The 25463-nt window shown below is 51.4% G+C and overlaps 1 protein-coding gene across 3 annotated transcripts in view; it reads right to left on the bottom strand.

Annotated features, from left to right (window-relative positions):
- Positions 1-25463, bottom strand: part of LOC138064157 (mitogen-activated protein kinase 4-like) — an 86584-nt gene that overhangs the window by 21120 nt on the left and 40001 nt on the right. The window lies entirely within an intron of this gene.

Here is a 25463-nt window from a genome sequence, read left to right as displayed (position 1 = left end):
CCGAAAAGGGACGCTGCCGGGGACGTCGCGGGGCTGCCGCGGCAAGCCACCCTCTTCGGGGCGACGCTCAGGAGCATCCCCTTGCACGTTGGGCAACCACTCGCCTGCAGCAAAGCGCCGGACCAGGCAATCCGCCCCTGAGGTTTCTCAAGGAAAAATGCCGGGCCGGTTGCTGTGCCGTGCAAGCCGCTGCTTAAAAACGGGACTCGAAATGAGAGAAAGAGAAGATAGCGAAGCTGCCCTGCTCTTCCTTGCCTGCACGTAATCGTACGGGCACAGAGACATGCCAGCTCTGCAAGCAACACGAAGCACGGAGGTCCATGCTCCCTGTAATTCAGCGTTACTTATTAGGGGTTCATTTTGCGCACATATGCATTGCGTGCATATCATCACGTTAAAAGCATACGCGAGACTGCAGTCCCACATAACGCCGAAGCTGTTAAGCAGCTGACGCTTCCTAATTCACTGAGCTACAAGAAATGCTGAAAACTCTCTAGCGGCGCTGCATCGCATTCGAACCGACCCAAGGAAGGACCCTGAGGTTTCAGCGTTCGCTGAAACGGAGGTGCTCTTACCGGCGGTGGTAACACAGAAAATGGTTAGTCCGATCCCTTCAACCTGCACTAGGACATAACGGTTTGTTTGCCCACCAGGACAGCACTTGTCCGGGTGGGCAAACATCTCAACATCTCAACATCTCAGGACTTGCTTCCACGGGACGCCCAGGCTGCTGAGAGCAGCACCTTCTCTGGCCCGCAGTGCTCCGGCTCCTGGAGTCACTTAGGAGATTTAATAAAAACGTCTGTGGCCTGCTATAAGTTGGTTCCCCAGGTTTTGCTCAAGCACTTAAGTAAGTTTTTCAAAAGGGTCAAGCGCTCAGTAACACCCACCGAAATCAAGGAGACGCGTTCAATCCCATTAATAACACTGAAAGACAGCGCAGTCCCTTAGACTGGCTCTAGCTCACCGCGTTGAAGATCGTCTCTCTTGCAGTCTATCAGCATCTTCCAGGTTCCTTAATTTATTCCAGCCTTGTGCACGCTCACCCTACAATAAATTACCAACTGCGTTCTGCGGATCCCGCCCCAAAGATAATTTCGTCATTCCTCCTCGTTGTGCAGACAGGAGCTCCCCGGCACCAGGCTGCTCTGCTCCCTGGCCAAGCTCCGGACTGGGCGCCGCACCGTGTTCAAACACGAAAGGTTATTTCATCAGCATAATGTCGGGATATTCATCTGTGGCCTTAAATACGCACTAACATATCTTGATGCAGATTGAAACACGCTAGACAAGTCCAAATAAAACGAGATGATAAAACTGAATCACCTTGTACTGCCATGAAACATTTGGAGAGCATCCAAATGTAATGAGAAGGTGAAAATGGTTCGTATAAATCCTTAGTCAAAAAGCTCCATCCTAACGGATGTCGTTCCACGAGCCGTTTCCCGCTGCAATATAACTGCATTTTGCCGTGCAGAATTCTCCCATCCAAAATGATTCAACTAGATCTGTTCTTTTAATCCTTACTCCTTGTAATCCCGTTACAAGGCCAAGATGCTCCCGTGACCGTTCACCCTCCGAATTTCCAGCACTCCAGTCAGCCTCTACAAGCAGCGAGCCCCGGCGGCTGGGAACGGGTCGCCCCCCAAGCTCGCTCCTCCCGAAGCATGGGATGCATTTCCTTGCTGCTTGGAGCCGCTGCTATTGCTACGGGAGCCCGTCGCCGGCCAGAGCCGCCTGGCTGACTCCACAGCACCCAATGTAAGGGTGCAGTTGCGGAGACGAAACGAGCAAGCGAGCTGTGTTAGCGAGCTCCCGGCTCGGGGAAGCTGCTCCCCAAGGACGGTGGGGATCGCGGTCCAGGACGGTCGGTGCCAAGAAGGGCCGGGGAGTTGGGAGCGCCCCTCACTCCTGCTCTGGAGGAAACGGCGAAGACTATTCTGAAGGCAGTTGTGAAGATAACATAATTATTGCCTTGTTCAAGCAGCGAGCTGTGAGGCTCAAGCGTGGCAAAAAGCAAGAGGTCCACAGTAAACACCACTGCCCCGTGGCAGCGAGCCGGCAACGCGAGCCGGCTCCAGATGAAGCCGGTCGGAGACAGGTCTGGGAAACGCAACTACTGCAAAACTTGTGGCCAATAATGACAGCCCGTTGTTACCTCCTGGCCACGGGGTGACTGCGATGCTGCTGAGCAGAGGGAACCTTGCCGCCGCCGCCACGCAAGGCACCTCGCAGCTTTGCAAAGCTTGCAACGCCCAGCACCTCGTGAGAGCAATTCGGCTCTTGAAAATTTTCTCCTGAGCTGCACTCGGCATAACGTAATACAGGGACGAAACCATTTGCCTGCGAACACCGAGTGTGCTGCCCCGAGGCCAGGGAAGGAAATTGGTAATTGAGTCTCACTCTAGGGCTTTTCTCCCCAGTCCATCACTGATTCATTAAGGGTTTGTCTACGCAGCCAATTAATCATGGACTGAACCTAATCTTAAGACTAGACTCATCCTCTCCACCCATGCATAAATCCTCAAGCCCAAGCCAGGATTTTTCTTCTGTCTGCGGTCTAAGGCCTCTGAAGGAGGAGAGCCTGAATATTTTCAGGCCACACCTATGGCACTGAATTCAGCATGCCCAGCCTGTTTTCTGCTACTGGCATCGACTGCCCATGTCCAAACCGTAAACTCTTATCCTCCAAAATCTGTCGGCCACATCCAAACTGCCTATTGAGAACAGTCGCAGGCTTGGGCTAACGCCCGAGGCACGCCCGGGAATGGTTCAGAGCAGAGTCTGCTGGCACAGGCCGAAGCAGCGCCAGGGACCGCTCCAGCAGCTTTCTGGACAGATGCTTGCACCCCAACGCCTGGGAACATTTGCACCTACTGCCACATTTGAGAAACCCTCCACAGAAATACAGCGGCATTCACATGCTCGGCTCCACACGCCAGGGTGCTTATGGTGGCCAGAAGACACCTAGGTCAATGAGTATGTATTCACGTCTCTGCTCCCCATGCCCTGACCACCGCAACGCTCTGGCGCAGGGCACCCAGCTGCCCCCGGACAGGTCGGAGGGGCTGCTGCTGCTCCAGGCTGGCTTCTGGGCATCCCTGGTCACTGGCACAGCGCTGCGTGACCTCCATGGGGAAAGAAAACCCTTTCCCTTCCCTACGGAGCTGCATCTACGGCTCCAAAGAGGTGACTCCAGCGCTGCGTCTCAGTAACCCTTCTGCAACGCGAGGGAGACATCACTTCATTAACGGTAGGGAGTTCTGTGAGATGCAACCATCTAGCTGTAAAGTGCTTGGAGATCTTCAGATATGTTTCTCTCTACAAGAGTCAAAAAAACCCAACCATATGCCCTTGGCAGGAAGCATGGGGATTAGGTATGTTCTCGCAACAAGTCAAGAAACAATCGGTTTTTACTGAGGCTTCGTACGACAGTCCTGAGCCATGGGAAACATTGTCTTGTGTGTTTACTCCTCCAAGGAAAGGTTCTCCCCAGGGAGAGGAGATACCAGTTGCTGGGTGACAGTGGTGAGCAGCGAAGTGCTGGGGGGGCAGCTGGGAACGGGCTGTTTGTAAGAACTGGTTTTAAATTCCTGCTGCCTCAGCAGCCAAGTGAGGACCGGCGAGGGTCAGCTGCATAAATACACAGTGTCTCCTGAAAGCCGGGTTAAGGCATAACCGTGTACGCAGCTGAGCAAGGCTTGGCACAGCCTGACCCTCCTGCTCCTTCCCTGAACAACTCGGTGGCACCCGCGCAAGAAGTCAGCGCCACGCGCCGCCCCCAGTTAGGCATCAGCACTGCTTTTTGGCCACCGTTCTCCAAGCGCAACCCACTCAAATGTCTCTTTTCCAGGAGACATTAAGAAGTGAGAAAGTTCAGGCCCTTCTACTTACAGCGATCACTGCTGCAGGAGCGGAGCTACGCCACGGGCTCCTTCCGACGCCGGGAGACTCCTGCCTGCGCCCGCAGCCACGTGCTGCAGCAAAAGCACTCGGGTCAAGCCCAGGGCCAGCCCCGGACGCGCGGCCTCCAGGCGGTGCAGGGGCAGGAGGGCAGCCCGTGGCTCTGCATCCCGGTGGCCCTTGCACGGAGGCTGAGCCTGAGAAGCAGCTTGCCTGAGCTGGGAGCCAGCGGGGACGGCAGGCAGCCTGGAAAGCAGCGGGGCTGTGGAGCTGCGGGTCTTCATCAGAATTATTGTCAGCTTTTGTCCCTGCTCTCCGGCATAGCAAGGTTGCTTTATGCTTTAAATCAATACAGGTCCCTTTAATCTGCGGGAACTGTGCTTATGCATCAGGAGAAACAGCGGGCCCTCCCCGAGAAACTGTGAGCGTAAAACATGCTACTGTTTAAACCTTCGACGGGGAAGATCTCTGGGTGAAGGGAGGCAGCTGGACCTCTTAAATCCAGGACACAGACAGGCCCCCCATAAGCCCTGCTGCAAAGTATACATTATAAAGTGAGCCAGAGGCTGGAAAGCCAGCACAGCATCGTCATTTATTACTCAGAGCCAACAATAATATCTTCTGTGATCAAGGGTACACTATGATACATTTTTCAGCATAAATGCAAGAAGAGTTAACTATCACAGATGATAAGAGGTTTGTAATTTCTCTATTCCCTCAGTGCAGATTTTTGTTCTAATCTCCAAATGTGCAAGTTGTCAAGCTTTTAATCAAAAAGCTTTCTTTTCAAAGAACACTTTAATTTTTGTCTTCCTAAGATAAGTTGTAATTGAGACTGATTAGCTGAGAATCTATGCTACTGGCTCATTGAATGCTCTTACATTATTGCCATTATATTATTGCTAATGCTGCTGAGTCAGAACTGGCACAAAAGCCCCAGAGCGTTATCGCAGAATCGCAGATCGGTTGAGGTTATCAGATCAAGCTGCTGGTTTTAGCTACTGCAATTATTCATAGCAATGGAGATCTTGGTATTTATTGGAGAATCTTCAGAAAATAAACTTTGGGGATACGTGATTCGAGGCAATTAGTCTTTATTTTCTCCAAACGCTCAGAAGTAATAAAATTACACACATATCAAACTGAACCAAAGAAGGGGTCCAGCATCGGTCAGGTGGGTATTGATCCTGATACGAACAGTCGCCAGCTCGCTGCTGAGAGCTCCACTAAAACATACAAAGGGGAAAGCAAGACAACAGCTACACACGCAACTCCTCGTGCTTCTCTGACCTCCCGGGTTGCCTTTCACATCATACAATTAGATTAGCTCCTCAAGGACCATGTTTTGTGTATTTGATAACGCCCAGTGCTGTGGGGCCCAAAAGGTTAGTGTGGTCGTGCAATACAAACAGCAATGTAGCTCTTCAGCGGGGAAAGCCAAGGGGCCCGTTACATACAAGCTACTGTGGGGAGAGGAAAATATGTAAGAAATCAGTAGGTATACAGCATGAAAATCACCCCGGCACCATGCCTTTGCCAGGGGTTGAATCACACCCTTTGGGGCGTAATTCTGTCCTGCTAAGACTGGAGATGGGCTTCACCCAAAAAGTCCAGCACGGTAAATGGTGAAGGTCGTGCTCTAAGCGAGCACAGTGAGAACTGAAAAGATGTTCGCAAAGAGAGACCGGGCAGCAAAAGGCCGGTGTCACACGGAGATGTCGACGCGGTGGGAACGCAGTGCGGGGAGGTGAGTCCTGTCCTCGCAGTGGGAACCTGGGCTCTGCAGTATGGAGCCACACTGACCAAAGCCAGGCCTGAGAAGAAACCCACAGGTAGTTGGGAGCTGAAGTAACGGGCAAGAGAAACAAAGCCCAAGTCAGCTATCGCTAAGATGGGCCTAACGAAACCTGCTGAATGCTTCCAGGTGGCAAATAGCAAAGATGCAGAGGGATCAGTTTGTAGATGCAAAGGGCAGAGCTAGAGTAAATTTTCAAAAAAGGGATGATTGGCACTGAATCTCCAAGCTGATTATTGGCAGGAGCCTTCAAATGCAGGAAATGGACAGTACACCTCTTCAAGAGCTGAAAATTAGACTGAACTTAGATGAGCTCAGCCCAAACTTGCAACAGCTGCTCCAAGAGCTGGATCCTCATCCCTCCTGACTTCTCTGAGGTGAGACACGACCGGACCAGGAAGGAACAGGAACCACTACCACAATCCCAACCCTTAGGGCAAAGAGCTGGAAAGCACCGTCCCAGCCCCAACCCTTGTACTCTGGCCACGAGGGTCAGGCACTGGGTTTCTGGCAGAGTACCAGAGGAAGGAGGACCTTCCTGCACCCGTGACCCTGAGAGAAGCAGGAGCTCCCCAGCATACAGAGCTCGGGCATTTTTACCTAACTGTGTTACCTGAGCAGTTTCTTCCCTACTCCAGTGAACAAATACTACTCTCCCTACAAATTTAATGTTCAAGTCATACGCTTCTCCTCTCTGGCAGCAAGACCAAGTTGAATACTCAGGGGTGTATGCACAGCGCAAAATACATGAACAATGTATTACAAATATCCTATATATTGCAACAAACCACACCGTTTTTTCCCCAGGCATCTCGTAGGTACGGGTGGAATTCCCTGGAAAAACTCACCAAACGATGCTGGAGTGTCTTCAAAACCCAACTCTGCTGCGTGCGGGTACCAATGCACACACTGCTGGTTGTGATTAGCAGCGCTTTTCATTGCGCTTCTCTTTTCTGTCACCACATACTCGATTGTCACCTCTCTGCTCTGATCTGCTAAGTAACCCAGACGGTCATATTTTACATTGTTAGACCAACCTCAAGCACGGGAAGTAACATCTGCAACTGGCTGAAGATCCCCAGAGAGGAAGAGTCTACTGCTTCCCTTGGCAGTCTGATTAATCACCTCACTATTAGACACAAACTACAGCCTTAGTCCCCAGACTGAATTTGCATGGCTTCAGCCGGCATTATGTATGTAAAGGAGCATGTACAGTACGTTTGTAAAGGGGTCCACAAAGCAGGAACCCAATGTCACTGGGCCTCCAGACACCACCACAACACACATGAACACTACGATGAGCCCCATGTATTCTCGTCACGTATATCTGGAGCCTCCCTCACTTCCCATGGTGTTTTGCTTCTCGGCTCTGGGTTTTCTGTCCTCTTTCTCATCTTCAACAAGCTTCTCATTTCTGGCCCATTCACCTGGTGGTTTCCCCCAGTGACATGAGGAGGCACAGACTTGCTTTCTGACGGTGGCAGAGGATTTCGTTCCTCATCCCATGAACAGCAATATGGAGCGATTCCACAGAAGGAAGAAAAAGCAACTGTGCTTACTTAAGCCTGTCTTCAAAAATAGCTCATTCCCATCTTTTAAATATGTTAAACACAGAGCAAGTGAGTTGCTCCATTTCCCTGACTCCTCCTAAAGCAAACTATATCAAGTGAAGGTTATGGGTTGGCTGCATCAGTCTAGAAGCACCCACAGGGAAAGCAAATTAGCTAGTTGAGCGCCTTTCAATCAGAGGCAGCTACAGCATGATCTAATGGCTAGAAGTTGAAGCTAAACCAAGTCAGAGTAGAAGTGAGGTACGGATTTTCAGTCATGAGGGTAATTAACCACACGGGAAAATACTAGTAAGTGCTGACCGATTCTTTTGCCATGGGAAGTTTAAAAATCAAGATCAGATTCTTTTTTGAGTGATAAATTCTCCTTCTATTACAAGTTTGAGCTTGGAAGCAGATATAATTCCAGGGAAACCCAGGGACTCTCTCTCTCCTGACCCAGGTGAATGATCTGACATCTTCCCATGGGAGATGCCGTGTGCCAGGAACCCAAGCCAGCTCCAGACAAACTGCACTCACGGCCCCAAGCGGAGAGAGTGCATCGTTTCGGTAGTCCTCAATGGCATGAACCTAATAGCTTATTGCAGCCTCCAAACCTAGGTCTACTCTGCCTCCACGGTGATTAAAACTGTGGCCTAGAATCTTACAAACTTTTTTTAACATAAAAATAAGTTCCTGCCCTGCCATCTGGAAGAAAGAATTATTCATTATCCTCTGGAAAACAACCAACCAGCAACCTCTGCACAGCGTGCCCCGTGATGACAGATGATGCCGCAGTTGGCCCGGTGTGCACGTCACTAGCGTTCTCACGGTAATCCAACGTGATATGGCTTGAAAAAAATGCGGTGAACAACATTTCCCCCCTGCCCAGTTTTTTTCCAGAGCTACGTTCAGCTCTGCTGATGGAGAAATATTACCATAGCTTCGGGAGCACCGATCACACAATAGACCTGCACAGTCGTAGGAAGCTGGTACAAGGATTTAAATAGACCCAAGTTAGATAACAGCGTTAGGTTTTCCACAGGGAGTCTCAAGACTTGCACAATGGTGGCAAACCTGACATCACTGACAGCTTTTACACCTATGATCATTTCCAGTCTGGCTACCTTCTCTCTTGTCTTCTCACGGGCAGATCTCACTAATGTTCTCCTAACATATGCAAACAGTCCCATCAAAAGTTAAGGCAACAGCCAGGTGACTACAGCTTTCCTAACAGAGCCTTAAATAACCCAGGCTCCTTACTTCTCTGCTAGAGCTGCCTCTACCCTGCACGCATGCATGCCTGCCTTCCGTCCAACTTAACTTTCATCTCTCCCCACCAGTGCCCCACCAAACGCAGGCTTCTTCAGCACCCATAGAGGAAGGAGGTGCAACAGGGGCACAAACTTCATGGTGACGTATCACCCACATGGGGGAACCATGAACATCGCAAATAGGTCCTGTTGCCTACCTCCACAGACAGAGATCTCCCTCCATGGGCAAAGTGAGCACCAGGAGAAGAAAGCGTATCGATTCCCAGGCTAATATCGGGCTTTCTGGGGATCCAGGATTTGCAGATGGGGAGACGTCAGCCACAGCTGAGAGCCGGGCTGGGACGAGGCTCACTGCCTGCCTCCCCAGCAGGTGCTGCGCTCAAACACTTACATGATCTGAGTCCAGGTTTAGCACAAGAAGACCACTAGCATCACTAGACCATCTATCTATGTATAGTCAACCAAACGGGTAGAAATACCAAGATCAGAAGCATACTACTCAGTGCTAATTAAGACTGAACATATATTTTCATGACAATATCCTATGGCTTCGGTACAGCCCTGTCTGGACTGAAATACGCACTAGAATCTCTTAAAAAAACTACGATACCAAGTTTATTTAGAAACAAAAACAGTTTCAAATCCAAGCCTTGCTCTCAAGCCTTCCCATGCTATTTTTTGCAATTTTCAAGTATCATTTTCCTGCTTCTCCTCCACTCCTATTCCCAAGGCAACTTTCATGTGTAAGAACTGCTCAGACAATGTACAAAAGTGATAAATTCACTCTATGTAGGATAGGCATCAAGATATATCAAAGAGCATAATAAAGAAACTGAAGAGCCAAGAAAAATGAATGTTTTCTTTCTAATCGTTCTACAACTCTGATTTTGTGTGTTGCTTATAACATCAGGAGGAGAACAAATTTCAGGAACAAAGCGGATAGTGTGAAGTGGACTGCATTTCCCCCATGGCCCCATCACAGACGTGGTCTTATTCTGATCACTTCATGCTGGACTAGTCTAAGTCCTGAACGTATCAAGTGAAGCTGAATTACACAGAGCACCTGTGTGGAGAGGGAGAAGATGTGGAGGTGCTCCAAAATTCCCGTCATAGAAGGCCAGACCTCTTCTTTTGAGCTAGACTTCACAAGAGACCAAGAGCACATCTGCTCCAGGCAGGTGCAGAAATTCAGGTTCGCACCTTTCCTTGTAGCTCCACGTGGATGCACCAGCTGAGGTCTGAAAACATTCATGTGCGTAGCTGCAACGCACCTCTCAGCCCAGATACGAGGCTGCGCCTGAACCTTAGCTGTTGGGTGTGTAACCACCTGGACAGCTCTGTACCCACCATTTAAACAAGACCAAAGCAAGCGAAGTACTAAAACACTACTGAACTTCAAAGGGAGGCGAGTGTCTGCATACTTTTGAGTCACCTGAAAATGCGTCTTCTTAGGGGGATGAAGCAACAATCTCACTTCCCTTCCCCATGCTCCTGCTGCACATTGCAGTTGTGGCTTTTGAACTTTTCTTACCGGGAATGTGTTTATTGGGGGCGAGTGGGGAAAGTGCCATGTGGCCTAGGCAAACGTGGGCCCTCTCAACACGGATATCGACTACAGGACGGCTTCCAGCCATGGAGAATCAGGCTCAGTGGTCCAAGCTGACCCTTCCAGGCTCCTGCCCTGAGGCAGATAGCAAGGAGAGGACTTTCTGCAAGCTTCCACGGCTTTGTCTTCTCAGGGCTCGGACCTGCTCCTGCTGGCAGAAAGGTCCATGCGCGTCATCTTTCTGAAAAGGAAAGCTACGATTAAGTTAAGATGAGAAAGCTGCCTTTTCCACCCACCAGCGCTGGCTCCTTGGCCTGCTCCATCTCTGTGCCCGTGCCTAGCACCAGCCTTCAGTTGTATATCTGGACTGTAAACTCCTTGCAGCAGGAACTCCAGGCTATTTGTGCAGTGCCTAGCACTCCTTCAGTAATAACAATAGCAGCAATAACAATAACCGTCGGTGTGTCTCTCTCTTCCACTCTTTAGCAATTGCAACCCAGGCAGCCCCTAGGCCAGAACCCAAAGCCAGCCGCACTTCACTGACAGCTCTCCAGAGCACCCAAGGGTGCTTCACACCAAAATCCAGCTTTCTGCATTGCAAAAGCTGCAAAGGTGCGTGCACGAGGTGCCCGTAACCTGGAAATTCAGCGGTCTCCAACGACGGCTTGTCGCTGTATAGATCCTCCATCTACAGTCAGGCACGGGCTTTCTGCCACTGAGGAGCTGGAACGGTTCCTGGCTTAAAGGGCTGCAGCGCCAAGGGAGGGGGGACGGGACTCAAAACAGAAACAAATAAAAGCTTTCGGAATAATCCTGATGCAGCAGCAGGCTGGTTCCTCTTCAGAGCCTTTTTTTAAATTTATTTCTAAAAGGCAGTTAGGAGAGTCCCGGGAGGGGCTGAGGAATATTTGCCTGGTCTACAGGAGCATCGTTCCTGGCACAGAGCAAAGAGTAATAAAAACGTCACTCTGCATCGCTCTGAAAATGTGACATGCATTCCCATCATTTTTGGATTACAGAATGCGTTTATTTAATGAACTCAGACCATTATATACTTCCATCAGAAGAGAGGGGGAGAGGATAATCAAATCAAGCGCTAACGGAGCCTGCGTTCTGGGCAGGCCGCGCCGAAGGGAGCCGGAGCTGCCAGCGCCGCTTCATTCATCTTGTGCGAGTGTGCGGCGGAGGCCTGGCACGGTCTCAACGCAGGGCGCAAGCATCGCTCGAGGACCTCGCCAGCAAGGTCTGCTGAACACCAAGCGCTGGCTCTCCAGTGGAAATTTGTTCTGCAGCGCCTGTGCAGGAGAGCTGGCCGCTCCAACGCAGCGTTTCCGCAAGAGACAACGCGGCAATATGAAATGATGAGGAATACTGAAAAGAGGGAATGAAAAAGGCATGTTCCTTCCAACTGTTTCCCCCTCGTCTTCAGAGGGTCATCTGCCTCATGGCTAAACACAGGGGCCAGTGACTTCCCTGGCTGTTACTGAGAAACGCTGCCTGTCCCCGTCTCTTTTGAAGATTTTCTCTTGATTATCCACCTGGGAATTTTATTGTTTTACTGGATGAACTGGAAACTATTACATTGCACTGATCAGCAAGCGCAAAACAAAGAAAAGGCTTCAAAGGTTTACAGGCCTTCTGGAAACGATTTACCAAGAGATCTCTCTTGAAAAGGGCAGCTCCTGAGTGTGCAATTCATGCAAATGAAAGCTGTGATTAACCTTGGAGGTACGTAAAGCGAGATACAGGGGGAGAAAACGCCACAGTCGACTCATGAAGGGGAACGCTTGTCTTGGGATGTATGTTGGGCCCCCGTATCTCTGCTCCAAACCTTTGGAAAGCTACTCTCCAGCTGCCAAGGCAGCACAAAGCTTCATGCAAGGGCCTTTTCCCTTGCCACGCTCTGCCCAAGCCCCTCACACCACGTCCTCCAAGCTTGGCCCCTCTCTGGTGCCCGGCACGTCCGGGGCTGTGGTCCACAGCCTGCGCCTCCTGGATGCTCCCGGAGCCCTGCGATTTGTTATTTCCAAATGACGACGGCAGCGATGTTTTGGTCAGGGTAATTCCCTAAGAAATAGAAGCCAAGCTGAGGCCAACGGGCTGCATGCTGCCAAAAGGGTGGCTGACATCGAACCACACGTTTACAAACACCAGGAAAGCAATTTTGTAGTTCAGCTAAAGCAGTGACCACAACCGGTCTGCAGGCTTGGCCTGGAAGACCTCTAACTTCTATTAGCCGGCCCCAACCTGCTCTACAAACTGCTGATTTTATGTACGGAGATTGTATGCGCACCTCAAATATCCTGGCGCTTCTCCAAAGCGGACACAAGCAAGCACTGTGAACCTTTCCCAGCACCGTGCCTGAGCCACTGAGCGCACTGGCCAACTGCTAAACGCCTGGCAGGTCGCCGGGGCCGCTACGCAGAGGCAACCCCCAGGCCCGCTGAAGAGGGCTGTGAAAGGTGCCCAGGGAACTGCAGCAGCTTGGGACAATCAGGTGGTGACAAACTGCTCAAAAACCCACAATCTCCCCATCCCGGCCCTAGGAGCAAATTGCAACACCAGCTTCTTTCATGGCTGCAAGGACTCACGGGTTGAAGCAGAGATGAGGACAGAGCAAGGCAGGGAGAAGGGAGCTGGAGCCGTTTCATTTGCACCAGGTGCTAGACGGCGCAGAGCTGACACGCAGCCCACCACAGGGGACAGGTTTTCAATCATAGCTCACAAATGCCTTGCAATGTCTCCACAGATGGTATTTAGAGATTTGGCAAGCCTCCAGAGCTCTCTTCATGCCTGAAGCCCTCTCAGATGCCCTTCCCTGCTTTGCTAGGGGCTGCATCTAGCCAGAGCTGGGCAGCTCCGTCCACGTGCCACCACCCACGGCACCTTCCAGCGCCATTCACCACCTCACCCATCCCAGCAAAGAGCCCAATTGCCTAGGCTGCGCCTGGAGCTGTGGCTGAGCCTTAGGACTGCTAGTCCCAACTTAGGGTGCTGCCTGCACCAGGTCTGCCTGCACCTCCTCCTCAGCTCCTAGCACGTCCTGTGAGCTCTCCCATGGGAATGGGGAGGAAAGGCTGTACCTGCAGTGCCAAGTTAGGAGACCAAACATGTGCCATCAAGCAGTAGACATTTTTCCCCTGGTGTGGAGTAAGAGTTATTGCTGACCAGGAAAAATCACTGTTGTTCTCCCCAGACTGCACAAGCAGGTCTTTGCAGCTGGGCCTCAGCGTCCTACCTGGAGCCCCCCAAGGCGTTAGACAGAGAAAATACTGTATTCCCAAAGCCCCCCTCAGGTGAGGGGGCCTGACTGATCCTCACCTTTGCCTGGTGGGGATTTCCAACACCCAAATGCCCAAGCCTTCCCAAGCGAACAGTCCGTCAGCAACGGCTCTTTGTCCCACCAACAGGACTCCGTCTCTACAGGATGCATCCTGCAGCGTGCTGGTACAAAAAGAGTCAGGACTTGGCTTCAAACTAGCACGGTGCCACTGCGGCATGCTCACAGCACGTTGGGAGGGGATCATCCACCGTCTGGGCTGGCTCTGCAAGGGTCTCAGAGAGCTGCGACATCCTCTGCCTCCTCCCTTCCCCCAGGATGCTCAGGCAGATGAAAAATTGCTCCCCGAGTGTTTTGCCAGCATCCTTACGGAGCATGTGGGAACTGCCACGGGCAGTGAAGGCCGTGCTTAGGCGGCACGGTCCTAATGGTCCAGCTGGCCTGATCCCCGCTGCTTTGTGCTGGTCATGGACGGCACCGAAACGCATGATTGGCCTGAAGCAAGTACCAAGCTCGCTGCCTTCTGCCATGGCTGACTCCCCAGAAGATACCCACCCTCAAGGTGAAGCACTTACTGGCTTATCATAACAGAGCAACAGTCAAGCTGCACAACATTTCCTGGGGAAACGGCATCACTGGGACCAGTGCGGGCAGAGCGTGGCCGTGGCCTACGGAGATGGTTACAAGGATTTCCTCCCGCTTACCTGAGGCTTCAATCCCCCTCTCCTTGCTAAACCATGTCAAGGACCTGAACAAAGAGAACAAGATCAGGCTTTAAATGAGCGTGTCCGTTTGACAGGAGACTCGGAGAAATCTGAGAGACCAACCGCAACCTCCAGCAAGCAGCGACAGCCCCGAATCCGATGCAGAGAAATAAACCACAAAGCGAAGCGCTCTGCCCGCCGGCGTTAGGCACGGGATCAGCTTCTGCAAGGCCGCTAGACCCCGTCTCACATATATTCCCTTTGAGAAAACGCAACGACCTCGGGATTTGGGTCCCCCAGACATCCCCCATCGCTCTTTGCCCGCTCCTCTGGCACCAACGCCTCCTCTTCCAGCTGATGGACAGGCAGCTCTTTCTGAAGCAAATTTTCTGCTGTTGAGCCACTGTGTTCCCCTTCTGAATTCATCTCTGCATCTTAAATAAACTCCACAGAACGGGGAACTAAGTGCTTACCTCAAACACATACAGGCTAACGAGTCCGTCACTTTGTTGTCCCTTCACCCTCATAAAGAGATTTAGCCTGGTCTCCGACTCTGAGCCACCGCTGTTTATTCGGGCGCGAGAGCGACGGCGAGGGAGGACGGCTCAGCGAACGGGATGGATGTACGGGCAGCTCCGCACGCAGCGGCAGCCTCTGAAGGAAGGTGGACACAGGCCCCAACATGGAAAATAAAAGGAAGGGTCGGAGGGAGCGGAGCAGGGTGCTGAGATCTGCGGGAGGCCGGCAGCAGGGAGTTGTAGAAGGGGCCATTGCAGAGCGCTTTGAAGATGAAAATGAGATGCTTGAATTCAATAAAGAGGCGATCGAAGGAAAGGGAAACACTTGACTTTGGCTGTGTTTTACATAATGACAAGGATCTTAGGGAGGCTTGAGCTACCCATATCTTAATTTCAGATGCTCCTCTGCTCACCGTTTGAACCCTGAGTAGCACAACAACGTGTTCAGACCATAAGCAGTGCTGACAGGGCGGAAAAAAAGGATTAATTTGGAGATGTTCTGGAGAGATAAACAGCAGCATTAATGACTCCCAGGGGATGAAAAGAGTAGTGAGGAAGAGGAGAAAAAAGGCTGCATGGCTATATGATGAGAACATCAGTGAAGGCACAGGGCGAAAGGAGAGGTCGGGGACCCAGATGACCGTCTCAAGAGTTTAGTAGTCTTCTCTCCTGCTAGATTTGATATAATGTGCCCTAAAGAGATGCTTACAAGTATGTGAGCACTCAGGAAATTTAGAAACGTTTTTTAAGCCTTCAGTTTTAAACAGCCTCTGAACATGTAGAACCAGATCTGAACGTGAACTTTGCAGCTTGAAACTCATCTTGTTTGTTACTTGGGAATTTCGAATGAACTGATGTCCATCAGGGAGAAAGGGACTTCAGTGGCGAACACGGGACAAACGGTGTGAGAAGTGAAGGCAAGTTTGCTTTTCTTTGGAGCTGATCAAGGATTTCCAGCATTTGGCAAGGCAACTTGCAGCACTGGAGTGTGCTCCCTTTCCATATATACTTATCCTAATTCAGTGGCTGCCTGCTGCAATTCGTGCAAACAAGACACACTGCCAGGTAAAGACTATTATTCAGCCTAGCACATATACATTTAAACTGTGTTTAAAATCGGTCACAGTCTACTGTAGCTATTATTTGCCACTTTACCACTTAGCAGGTGGGTCACCAGGAGCTTGGGATTTGCTGTAACCTTTTAGACGAACAAACAATAAGCAACCTGCGATTTTTCATGTTGGCAGACCCTAGGCATCAGTCTAAGCATATTCCAGATGCAATAGATCATAAGGGGAAAAAATCCAGGCGCTTAAGATGCTTTCTTGCCACAAAGTCTTGCAAGTAAGCTATTACGCTAGAGCTGCAATTCTGCGACACCTTCGGAGATTTGGATCTACTGGATCTTTTTAGCAATTAATTACCCACAGAGATAAAAGCATGGTTTAATCTATTTAGGGGCAGTTCCACCTTAGCACCTGCTGGCACCATCCGCATTCAGGACATAAGGACTTCTGCTGTGATCAAACCCATCTGGAAGCAAAAGGACAGCGGCTCAGCAGCTTCGAATTCGGAGATGCCCGCAGGTCTTTTCCCCCTTGCCTGTGCCTGCCGAGGCAGGGCAGCGAAGGAAGCACAGACAGAGCAACGAGCTTATCAGTCTTTATGAGCAGACAAGAAAATCAGAGGTTGAAAGAGAAACAAGGAAAGGATTGGATTTTTCTCAGTCCCCTGAAAAGAGCTGGAAATCAAATGCAGGACTGAATGAAGCCCCAGCCTACGTCCTCCTGCCGTAGCTCCTCGCTTCTAGTGCGACTTGGATTCGAGTCGTACTGCCGCTGCGGCGCTAACCAAGGAAACGCCGCTGCCGTCTGCAGCGTTTCACGGCGATCGGTCCGCAGAGCCGAAACGGGGGAAGGACCTGACGGGTGACGCCGGTCTCGGATGAGACAAACAGCGAAACACAACGCGCTCCCGCCGGCGGGCATCGCGGCGGCAGGAGGGCCGGCGCGAAGGCCACCAGCTGGGAACTCCCCCCCGGCGCGTGGAAAACGTTCGATACGCGTACGTGGGGCACTCACACAGCTATGATTGGATTTAAGCATATGGTGCCCGCTCCAGTCGGCAAATACAGTCCTCCCCCGCCAACCGAATTTACAAATAACTAACGTTATCCAGAGGGCATGTGTGCTGGAAGCTCCCACCGTTCAACGCAGGCCTGTGTTGCGGTATTAGGCTCTGCTGCGGAGCCACAGACATTTCTCGCTGCACAGTGGGGTTCTGGTTTTTGCCTTTTTCTTTTTTTTTTGGTCCTCCCCTCAAGCTACAGTCGCTTGGCACTGGGAGGAATTAGGAGGTATCAAAGCAGTGGCATTTCGCAAAGTGCATCCCACAAAGAAGCTGCAGCCTCCCCCATCCAGCCTGGCAGCTCCTTCCCACAGCACTGGTTGTTATCAAGGCAGCGGAGAATTGCTTAGAAATAACAGTAATTCTGCAACAGAAATGGACAGGCAACTCCTAGCATTATCCTGCAGGCTTTGACAGGATGATGCTCTTCGAATTGGTTGCTTTCTGCATTCATATAGCACTGCCTTATTTGGAGTGTTTTTCTCTCCTCCCTCGGGAAAGGTTTTTTGCATGCACCTGACTTAAAAAAAAAAAAAAAAATTAAAAAGCCAGGAGCCTCTTCTTGAGCTGAGTAATAAATACGAGGCAAAGGAGAGAGCACAGGACCAGCAGCCAGGCCTCCGTCCCTGCGTCTCCCAGAGACGAGCTGGCTGCAGAGGTGCTCGGACTCGCCACCAGTGGAAGGAGCTTCCACGATGTGCCGCTTTGCCATCTTCCTTCTCCTTAACTACGGCTTGTTTTTCCTCCAAACCCCAAACTCCAACCAGAACAGATCAGGGCTCAGCTTTAGGATTATGAGAGCACCTTTTCTCCATCCTTTTCCCACTCTCCTTCCTTACTTTCACTTGTAAAGCAACAGCAACCAAATCAGAGCCATACTAGACAGAAACCCACTAGTCCTTAGATGCACAATACATTTAAACCTTGTCGCAAACATGAAAATCAAGGGAGACTGACAATCGTGCATACAAAAAGGCAGATAAGAAAAAAAAAAGATTTTAAATCATCTTAAAATACCAAATAGGAACTTTAGCCGGAAACTGGCTGTGGATTGTATCATGTCTCCCTGTGCGGACCATGTGTTATTTTGCTTTCCCTTGGAACGACAGCAATCTGCGATGATACAGCGAAGAACTGTGTATCTTGGCAGGTCAGATAACGCAAGAATAAATGCAGCAGAAACAGCAGGATCTAGCAGCAGCGTAGCGACAATGAGTGGTGTCTGCAATGTCCCACTAGCACAGATATCTTTTTTGCAGCATGTAGTGTCTATCTGAGAAGCAGCAAGTTCATTAAACTTCCAGGGCACTCCTCCAGCGCTCTAGAGCTCCTGCCTGGAAGACATTAACTGTAACTCCCTTCAAAATCAATGAGAATCAGGGCTCTCTACTACAGAGGACCCATTTTCACTGCCTTTAACCCTTTCACACAGAGTAAAGCAGGCTGCAGAAAAGGAAAAACCTGGCCACTGAAAGCTCCAAGCCATGCAGCAACTGGACAGTATCAGGAACAGCCGAATCCCAAATCTGTTCGTGTTTTACTTTGTTTCACCCTCTTGCCAGCATTTTTCAAATTTGAGCAGATCAGAGCTGTAAAACTCCTGTATTCACCAAGGACCCAGCGACGGTGCTGCGCCACTGCCTCCACCCTTCAGCCTTCACTAGGACACCACCGCTTTCCCCTGAAGCAATACTTCCAGCTCTCCCCAAAGCTGCACCCTCCCTCCTGACAACGAGACGTTAAAGTCCTCAGCAATGGATTTATATTCCAGGCATCAGCCTGGTTCCTGCAAATCTGTGCTGTAAAGTACTGCAAGGCAAGTCGGAGCCCTCCCTGAGGACCTGCCCTGCACTTGTTCTTGCAAACAGAAACCCTTAATTCAGGCTCCACAACTCAGTGGGGCAGTGAGCCAGCACCTATGTGGCTCCTTAGTGGGACCCAAGTGCTTCCAGTTTCTCTTACGCAGCTCGGATGCGGTTCCTGGCCAAGGCCACCCCACAGCACCTCTCAGACCCAGGCCTGGCGTATGCTCACCAACCGGGCTTTGGGCTTTGTGTCCTCTACCAACACTCACAAGTACGAGGGCACAGGTTAGAAAACTGTTTCAGCTCAGTCATTCCTGTCTGCCTCATCCATTTCAGGAGGCAATCGCTCAGCTGAGTTACTGCCTTTATAATGAAGGATTGTACTGAACCCTCCCCAAAGGGCTCCCTGTAAGCTTCCTCCAAGACAACAAAAAGGGAAGGAACAAATTTGCTTTAAGCAGCTCAAGAGTATCATCAAATCCCGTAGACTTCTGTGGCTTGTATCCAACCAAGTGGAGCCACTCCACAAACGCATCGTGAATTAGGTCAAAAACCGGAGCTTCATATCCGCTGAGCTTACACTAGGGCCACAGTTTGACCTCAGCGCTCCCTGCGGATTTGGCATTCCTGCTCTGTCCCTGGATCTCGGCACACCTAGCTCCTCAGTAGCAGCAGAGGAAGCCTGACCCAGCTGTGGCCTCTCTTGGTCAGGCGCTCCTGGTCGCTCCCCTCCGATTCTGGTCTTCGCCCATCAGCGCATCACACCAGTGAGCATCACGTACCGTGCCGGGGTCGCTCTCCCAGGCAGCTTCACACAGCAGCAACTCCCATATTCCAGCACTCCAAATTTAGCTGTTTCCTTTGCCCAGCTCCCCCAGCAAATCTATCATGAGCTGCTCATAGCTCGTTTCTCCTTTCTGCCTTGCCTACTCCTTTTGCGTAGACGGCAGAGAATGCCATTACTCACCCCTTTCCCTCTGACAATACATGCTCTACAGCTGTTGTCACTCGCTAGGAATTTACTGTTGGCATCAGTGATATGTCACAGCTACAAGGTTACTGCAATCCTCTCTGGAGTCGCAGGCAACTTCTGGTCTTGAGTCTGGTGCCTTCACCAGCACTTCTTCCTCTCGCTCTCGTCCGCCATCCTGAGCTGTAACACCCTGTGGATCCTCCACGTCAAAACATTGGGTCCAAATGGGCAGGAGAGGTCTTCTAGCCTGCCCGTAGCAGAGCAGAGCTGAACAAATGCAGTGAGAAGACATGTCTTTTAACAGGAAGGAATGGTGGACCGACCAACAAACAAGCCCTTACCCTGCACCCAGCACCTTCAGTGCTTCCCCTTGGAGGCCACAGCCACCACGAACCAAAGCCTCAGCTGGCTTTTGGGGCAGACACGCGCATAACATGAAGGACTTGGAAATAACCAGGTACCCCCAAGTCTCCCAAGCCGCCCACTGCGGCTTCAGGCAGGTGGCTGCTCTGCTCCCAGCACCTCCTGCTCTGCCTCTATGCCTTCATGGACAACAAATTAGGAATACAGACAAAAAAATCCCACTACCGCCAGAAAGGAGAGCAATATATATAGGGTTACTACCCACAGGGAGGGTTTCATTGCCAAGATACTGCCATGCCGAATTAAGTATGTTTAGAGGAAAAATACAGCACGCCGTATTTTTGTCCGAGTCGGGAATTGGTTTCAGTACCCTCAATTATTTTATGGGGTTCAGCAGCTGCTTGTGAACACAACCCTTTGCAGAAGAGACCACAGGGTGTAGCTCACTAACTGCTTTATGGAAAGCGCCACTTCTAGAGACGATCAGCCTCATTCCTCTTTTCCTTCCTTCTCTCTTCTATTTTAGGCTCTGTCCCTGGGAGCTTTCTGCAAAAGGTGGAACCGCTGCACGCACGGCGCACCACCAGCCCAGCAGAAACCAGCCTCTGATGCATGTGCTCAACTGCTGCTCCCTCCCGCTTAGCCGGTGCACCTGCAGTACAGCGTCTCTCCGGGAATATTTTAAGTGCCAGAGTGACACAATTCACCTTTGCACTCAGTCTCGCTGCATGGGATGTGCCCAATCTGCATTATAATACAATGTGTAAAATACAAAGGAGCAGGAAGTTTTATTCATTATTTGGATCTTGACTTTCAGTGAAAGAATATGACTGCGTCTCACAGATCCCTTCCTCCTGCTGTACGATTAAGTAAGCGTAATTCAGGCGGAGGTGGGAGATTGCAGGCAGAGCTGTTTCGGCGCTGCTGTTGCCGTTGTGGTGGCATTACCCTACGCTATGGCTTACCTGCCCAGCAGCAAAAGCAGGGCTGCAGATACCCCACCGCTCCCTGCGACCCCGAGCCAGCCTGCTGGACGCGGCGCTGCCTTTTTTGCTGAAGGCAAGCCGTGCTTAATGAAATCCCACAGCAACCGGACCGCGCATCTTCCCCTGCTCCTGGCAGCGGGAGCCCGGGACATAGCTCGCATTCCTCGCTGTGCACATCCTCTTCTTTCATCTGGGCAAGTCAGGCTAAGCTCTTCCTGTGCAGTAAAACTTTACAGCGCAGGCACAGAGTGCACTTTAACTCCGTGTTACTGGCACAGTTCAGGGCAACAGGATATTCCTGTTACACAAGTATCAGTCAGCAATTTTCCGTGCTAAAACAAACCATCTTTTATCCCCCCTCAAAGGTCCAGTGCAGCACAGAAGACAGTAACGGGGAAAAGAGCTCAGTCTCTACCTCCAGCTCCGTTGCTGATTAACACCCATACAAAAACGGTCCCTAACGAGCAGTAGGTGCTGTCCTCCGTGCTCATTACCGGACCGCACGCAGGGGAAAGAGATGCAAAACCCGGAGCCTCCCGCTGCGGCCACGCTCAAGGCAAATCTCCGCTAGTGGTTGGCAGGGTCCGGCCGGCGCCGCGCGGCCGAGCCATCCAGTGCACGCGCCGCGTGCTTTGGCCATCGCAGAACGAACGAGGATTTCCCCTCCTGGGGTGTACGTATCCTGAGCAGCTTACAGGAGATAACATATGAGGGTTGTTTCTGCCATAAGAAAAACTACTGAGCTGCATGCCAGAAGACGGTATAGATCCAGCAAGAAACAGACTGCACTGCAGAGTGGCCAGATGCAAAAAAAAAAAAAAAAAAAAAATTTACAGGGCAAACCTGACGTTTCCTACATACACAAATCGCGGCGCGAGCGAGCTGAGAGCAGAGTACGGAGCAAACGCTCAACGCGCTGCTCCCATCCGTTCCTCTTTGAGGACCGCGCTTAGCTGTGCCGGCAGCACGGCTGACACGGGCTTGCTCCGCGTCTCCCGTGGAGGCAGGGGAGAGGAAGCGCCTCTCCAAAGGGCACCCGAGTGGCATGCAACACGCTGCACTTTGCAAGCATATAGGTCACACCTGCAGTTCAGTCGCTGGTTTGAGATGTCAGCAATTTTGGCAACCATGCGCTTTCCTTTGTGTGGCACTTCAGACCGTGCAACTGTTAAGGAGGTATAGATCTGCTTGCCTTCTTCAGCACTAAGGGAGAGGAAGAGGGAGGGCACGCTCCCGAAAGAGCGCCCAAGCGCCAACGAGTAGGAGAAACGCTGTCCGGTGGATGCTCACGAACTCTCTCTTCTGGGAAAAGGACGCGGACCAGAATAGCAATGCTCTCGCAGGCCAAGAGTAACACGCAGGAAGCCAATGGGAGGGTCGCTAAAGTCAGGCCTGCGGGATTTAGTCTTAAAGAATGTAAACTGCTGTAAGGGCTCTCAGCAGGGTCTGGCTCACTACCCCTCCGCCTTTTGTCTGACTATTTATATTACACAAAAAGGGTGTAAAATGCTAACGGCCGCAGGAGGCAGGGAAGAATTTGGAGCTGGCCACATCCTGTTTTAGGCAAATCAAAACGACGGTGCCAGAGAATGTGTTTGGGAAACGTGTGCGCTGTGCCTTTCGCCCAGGACTATGCAGGGCAGAAGCTCCTTGCCTTTCCTCGCTGGCTGCTCCCGGGGCTGTTCCTGTCCCTCCGGCGCTTCGCTGCCACCAGCCCCACGGCCAAGCCGGCAGCAAAGCTAGCGGGAGTCACGGCCGCGGCAGCCGTTCAGCCTGCAACCAGAAGACAAAATTAGGCGCTGCCATGGGATAATCGTGCCAGAGCATGAGGTGCTGTAATTACAGGAGCCGAACTCAACGTGCAGCCTCGTTACTTTGCAAAGTGAGGGCTCCCAAGGGGGCTGCAACCGGCAGCGCGGGGAAGAGGTTCGGATGTGGAGGCTGCGGCGACGCCAGCCTTGCTCACCGATGCCTAGGGAAGCGCGGAGTTATGGGCTGGCAACTTTTCCCTCTTCTCTCCAAGGTGGGAACCGAGCGAGGGAAACGCCACCAGGAGCAGTAGCAGCAGGTCCGCATGGACTAATTGCAGGTGATGCTCCAATTCGCTGCAGCCAAAAAAACTGCACCCAAAACCTGTTGCGTTCCTCATCCCAGGCTGCGCTGTGTGCGTGCAAGCAGCGGCATCTTTGCTGTATGCGCCGAGAAGGAGAAAAGACGGTGAAAGCACAACTCGCTCCGGGATGCACGGAGTCAGCGCCAGGGCCAGAAAGCTCCTCTCCACCTCCCGGCCCCACATTTCCGTTACGAGACTCTTTCTCCCATGAGAGCTCCTCAGCCCGACACCCAGGCCTTGGCCACCTCCTTATGAACGCTCCTCTCATATCCCTCCTTCCTCCATCCTTCCTCGCAACAGGCATCATCCAGCTCCTCCCGCTCTATCACAGCATCCGCAAGCTCCCCCCCCCACCACCGGGACCTCCCATAACTCCGTCCTTCCCGATTTATACGCCCTGTGTGTTTTACCACTTTGTCCCATCCATCTTCCTACAACAACCACTCGCTCGCCAGCCCTCCCGTAAGGGCCTCCCCGTGCACAGCCCCACTCAGTGTGGACGGCCCCAAACAGATTGTGGAGATCCTCCGCACATTCCCCCAAACTCCTTCTTTCCATACTAATCACAGTAAGTAGCGCAAACAGGCAAAAACTGAATACCCGAGCCGTTTCCGCCTGGGAGCCTCCCAGCGCAGCCTCATCGCTTGGAACCCACCTCGCTTATACAGCAAGGTCTCTGGTTCAAGGCTTCTTCACAGCCACAAACATGGTCAGTTTGTTGCTGAAAACAGCAATAAAACATCTCCCTGCAGCCGGTGCCAAACCCTGGGAGTTTCCCATAGGTGGCAAACACCGGCTCTCCCACACTCTCATCCTAGTTACCACGTAGATAACGTAAGCGCAACACATCTCACGTCTCCTCCCTCGCTGGAATCTGCTCCTGGTTTCATCCTTCCAGGTCAGAAGCAGTGGCAACTTTTAGCAAGAGTGTTTGCTCTCTGTCCGTAGGCGCTAGGAGCCCCGGGGAGAGAGCGGACTTCAGAAATATTAGAGCTGGAGGCAGCCTCCCTCCCTTGGGATTATCCCCTATGAGACAATCTTGAACTACTTGCAGAAACATGGAGTTGTTGGCTCAGCTGCTAACAAACCAAAGGTTGCTCCTGCCTAACTCCTGCTCTTTGGCCCGCACCATTAAAGTTTCAAATTCAAATATTCATCACTTCCACATGCCACAACTCAGACTTCAGGTGCAGCTTTTCTGCTTGCTTGTCTCTACGCACTGTTTTAACTGGCTCTCCCCAGCATCCCTGCCTCTGACTGAACTGGCTGAAACCAATATCCGTCACACCCTTTTTGGAACGACACCCGACCGCCCTTTTGCACATCCCCAGATCTGCGCTGCCCAGAGCCCGTCAAGCAGCTTCCTGGGACGGCACGTGTGGCATCATCAGCGTTGACGGCAATCAATGAGCACCTCTTCAATAACTTGCTTACCCTGTTGGTGGCCAGGGCCTGTTTACCACCCGCCACTGATGCCTCACGATCACTGTGAAAACCCAGTGATTCATTTCCTCGTGGGCTTCCCTATGGCGTCTATGGCTGCAGATGCTTCACACCCAATTAGCTTGTACCTTCTGACTTCTCAGGTGCATGCCTGGCCTCCCCAGCTCTATAGGTACATGGTTCCTTGGTGCGCTTATACAAACAGAGGAGTGCGAAAACAAATAGAAACTGTCTTCTGCTGCCTAGCGCCTAGAATCAAATCTGACAGAGGAGAAAAGACCGTACCCGTGTCCTCACCACCTAGCACGTCAGCAACAGACTGTGGGCTGTTCTGGGGTATGGGCCCTGCAGCCAGCTTTTGTCTTAAAAACCATGAAACGCCTCGAATTTAAGCCAATGCACAAGAAGAGCTTTAAATAAATTTTAAGAAAGGAAAACATTTTCTTACATAGGCTTGTCTCTAGTTGATCTCAGAAAACAAAAAGCATGCTGCTAGCGACTCTCTAAAAAGACCAGTTTAGGCAACACGGACACCCGCTCTGTACAGCAACGCTGACCTGCTCTAGCAGTCCACATGCAATCAATCCTGCATTAACCCACACCTCCTACATTATGCAAAAAATGACGCAAGAGGATCCTGCCACAAATAGCCTTCTCTTCCGCTTCAGAGCCCTCGCTGAGCCTAGAGCAGACCAAGCTTGCGTGCTGAACAGAACAGCGTCTCTCTTGCGGGGCTGGGGGAAGCGTACATCATCATATGGGGAAAGACGCTCAGACCAGATACGCACAAAGGACCACACCAAGCAACCTCCACTGTGGCAGTTCCTAGGTTTGGTAAATACTTGCATAAACTGGCAGGGTGTCTTCCCATCTGCTAGGCCACTCGACTGTGCTACAGCTGGAGGGGATGCCAGGGGAGTTTCGCTAAGCTGCTCTCTAAGTATTTGCTCAGCAATGCACATACAGCACTAATGAGCCTCATCCTACTGTAAACTCATCCCAGAGGCGCCACAGTTTTAACAGTGCGATTGAGCGGAGGAGGGACAGCAGAGAAATCCTCTTCTGTGATCTCTCTGCAGAGGAACA

This window comes from Struthio camelus, chromosome W (genome assembly GCF_040807025.1).
Source record: "Struthio camelus isolate bStrCam1 chromosome W, bStrCam1.hap1, whole genome shotgun sequence".
Classification (NCBI taxonomy): Eukaryota; Metazoa; Chordata; class Aves; order Struthioniformes; family Struthionidae; genus Struthio; species Struthio camelus.
The sequence above is the reverse complement of the archived record's forward strand: the minus strand, read 5'-3'. Positions and strand labels throughout refer to the sequence as shown.